Raw genomic sequence first — 4029 nt, 5'->3', positions numbered from 1 at the left:
GTAATTCAGCTCAGAGGCATGTAACCACCACATCTCTTCTCAGAGATAAGCTACGATAGCCCGAGCTAGTCTCATTTCCATTCTGTTTGTAAGCATATTTCATTATTTGATATTAATGAAAGATAACGTTATTTCTACTGCATCTTTGTATTTATGGTTATATTTGTAATTTTTTCATTCCTGTTTAAATTTGGATCAATGGTATCAGATTGGTATGCTCTTTCTCTATTTTTATTTGCATGTCCCCAATGAGGTCAAGATATAAGGTGTTAGTGCTCGAACTGGTCGAACCTTTGCAAGACGAGCCTTGGAAATTCGGATTTCCTCCCATGGGGGAATAAAAGAAAGATGAGGAAGTAGGAGATCCTATCAAAATATTGCTTGAGGAGGCCCTCGAGAAATGGTGGTTTGGTTGCAGGTGATATGTACAAGCGGCTGAGACCTAATATAATTTCTTCTAATGCAGACTGGATTTCTCCTTCTACTTCTGTTGGGGAATCTGTTGTTGGGAAAAGTATCCAATACGGAATACCCCTATCCCACTCTAAGAGGTGATAGTGCCTTAGCAACAAACAGGTAAAACTTATTTGAGTATTCTTCTTTATGACATGTAAGTGAGGAAGAAGGATCTAACTAACCTGTATCTTCCGCTAGTTTGTCGATCCAGATCACTCCTCTCTTCAGTAGCTCCTAGCTGCTTGCTCCTTCACCGGCCCAGCTTCACCGAATTCCTGCAAGATCACAAGAGAGAGAAACTACACAAAGATACAGATATACATTCATAAAAAGCTCAAGATCAGATTAAGCTAAACATGTAAGCATAACAAAACATCATTGGCATACAACATGTAGGAGAAACTCAAATAGTTTATTGATAAGATAATAAAGTCTGAGAGGAGATACAACCAAGTGAGTTCTGATCTAGCATCTACCTCCTAGCGATGGAATCCCTTCCTCTCCTCCAACAAAGCATAAATCACCCAATGTGCTAATGTCAATCTTAAACCAACAACAATTCTCTGCAAAGTACAAAATTCCAGCCTCCTGAACATCTAGGTGAGAGATCCATATATAGATGTGAGCAGAGAGGATGAGTCAGCTCATGTTTTGACTTGTGGCTTCTCTCTGTCAGTTCTTGCTTCCACTTGGAGGTTGAGAACCTCTTACTCATCACTAGTCGAATTCACTGAGGCAAGTGTCATTGGAGAAGATTCTGGAAGCTTCCAGGATCTTTCCACCTCGTTGAATGAACTTGCCATTTGTCATTTCCCGCTTAGCGCACCCTGGTAGTGCTTCTACCTGCGTTGCAGTGCACCTAGCCAGTGTAATCTCTGCATTTCAGCGCAGACAGCTAGTGGAGCCTCTGAATTGATCCTAAATTGACTATTTCTGAGTGGTTTTTGGTGGAGAACTTCTGGGAGAAGCTGTCATTGGTTGACCTTGTTCCTTTAGGAGCTGTAACAACATCTTTAGGGACTTTGGATCCCTTGAATTATGGACATTTCATGCTTATAGCTGTAAGGCATAAAAATGTCTATAACAGTTGCCCCCTAAAGTATGAGGCCGTTTATCAGGTGAAATGCTTTATTAGGAGGATCCGAAGTTCTTCCAATGCTGGGAGGAGACCTGTAATAAGATACAATACAATAAATTATTTTTCATACTACTTTCATGATCTAGCTAAGGCGGGCATTCCCATGCTCAGCTTTATAAATTCATTTTTCTGTACATAGAATAGACAATCGTCTGATGGTAGACTGATGATTTTGATGAAATCATCATCCTTTTGGTAGGATGATTATCTACTGTAATGTTGTACATGTCAATGTCTTTATTTTTCCTGAATATATATCACAGCCCAGATGGATGAAACTAGATTCGAGGTCTTCAAACTCGTTCGATCTTCACTCTAAGTACAAGTCGATCCATGTGAGAAATGTTCTGAAGTCGAACATGGAAAGACATCGCTTGATTACCGGTCAATGAGGTAAACCGTTAACAAGCGCGAGAGGAATCACCGATAATGATAATGACCCTCAAGGTACCGCAGTACAATTCACGTGGTGTGAATAAAGGACTTGGCGTCGAACACCACGCAAAGTTTTTCGGTCGAAGGTCATTGATGTATACATGTCGCCGGAAGTGAGAAACTTGCCATTGAGGCATGCAAGCTTCAAAGTACTGAAGGGGTTGTTCCTAGATCAACTTCTTGGATAATGAGCTGATGTCGACAAGGAGTGATCCGTCAAAGGAGGGCCTTAATGTATCCCACATCAGTGACACGGAACAGAGCAAATGATTTTGATGGAGGTGAAAACGATCTGATGATATATGGTTCAGGGTGGCGGTCATCAAAGGATGAAGAATAATGTATGGTAGTGGATGGGACACGGTTGACTTCTCTGGATGACTTCTCTTGAACATATCGGCGACACTTGTGTGATGGATTGGTAGCATTTACCCCAAAGATGGATGGTATTGGCGAGACCATGGTGATGTGACCGGTGAATGAAACAACCCAACCCGACTCAGGCACGGAGTGGAAGTGTCATGTTCAAGAGTGACTTGCTACCAATAAAGTTCTTTGAGTTTCTTCCCAATTTTTCCCTAGTCATTGCTGACCAGTACCTCTTTATTTTTGTCAAGCTTGAGGAGGATAACATATGCTTGTTCTATAATTTGCCCTTCGGGCAAACCCATCGCTATGTTTTAACGAGCCTAGCGATAGTGAAACTCGTTCTCGTCTAAAGACAAGTTTGTCGCTATTTAATGCTTTTAACGAGTCTAACGACAAAGATAACTCGGTCCTTTTCATTTTTAGAGAGTCTGAAAAGGTACGTAAAGTCAACTCCGAAAGTCCTTTTTCGTCATCTAATCCCTTAAGTCTGAAAAAGTATAAAAAAATACAGAAGGGATGAATTTTTGATAGTTTTAACGAGCCGAACAAAACAAGCGCTCGATCTTTTTGTGCAATAATCCCTCAGGTCCAAAAAGATTAAAATCTAGAGGAGGGATAGCGCTTCCGGTCGCTTTAACGAGCTGGAAGGCCAAAACTCGGCAATCTTTTCATAGTTTACAAGTCAGATGAAAAGAGCTTAAAGAAGACTCGTCTTTTGAGGAACGAGTGATAAAACGGGTTAGCAGCTGATTCCAGGTAAGGGTTGGAATTTTCCAATCATGGCAATGTCACAAGGATGGCTAGTGAAATCACTCTTCGCAGCTATTCCTCAAAATGGGTAAACAATCATATGGAGGTTGAAGCGAACAAAGTTCCTTCTTAAGATTAATTACTCCAAATGACTTGGAATATCAAATTATCCATTAAGGATATAATTATTATATAAATATGTGAATAAGAATAAGAATGATGATTTACAAATGAGAACGAGAGGCTTGCTTATATACCAAGCAAGTGTCTCTTCATGAAGAGTCATGTCCTATTAGACATGCCTCTTCAACCTAATTACTAGCTTAACTAACTATTATTTATGATTATTATCTTTTACATTATATTTATATTATTTATATATTTATTCGTTACATTGCCTCCTTCCTCAAAAGCTTTGTCCTCAAAGCTTGTCGATGAAAAAAAGCTTGATCTCTTTTTCGGCTTTGAAAGTCTTTTCTCTCTTGGAACAGTCATCTTCGTCGATACAAGCTGATATGATCTTCTTAGTGACAAACAAAATTGTCGCACTGAGAAGGGATCAGACCATCCGAGATTAATCTTCTGTATAGCATTCTGATCACTGGAATTTTGTAACGACTTGTTAGCATAAGACTGGACTGATTTTACGTCATTATTCTCTGAAACATCAATTTGTTGTTTCTGGTCTGAATGGTACCGATACGTAGCATGGTTGATTGGTCTACTCTCGTGATTCGGATGTCGATATGGAGTTTTTAGATTTTCTTTTGGCGAAGATGTTGTTGAATTGGTTATGGAACATTCACCTGGGATGTCCATTGTCTGAACTGCAACATCTACGTGTGTCGTTTCTTCAACTAGCTTGTCTTCTTGAGTTGTCA

The sequence above is a fragment of the Pinus tabuliformis genome, chromosome J (assembly GCF_031772625.1).
Source record: "Pinus tabuliformis cultivar Carrire ecotype Pingquan chromosome J, CPIR1, whole genome shotgun sequence".
Lineage (NCBI taxonomy): Eukaryota > Viridiplantae > Streptophyta > Pinopsida > Pinales > Pinaceae > Pinus > Pinus tabuliformis.
Note: the sequence above shows the minus strand (reverse complement) of the source record.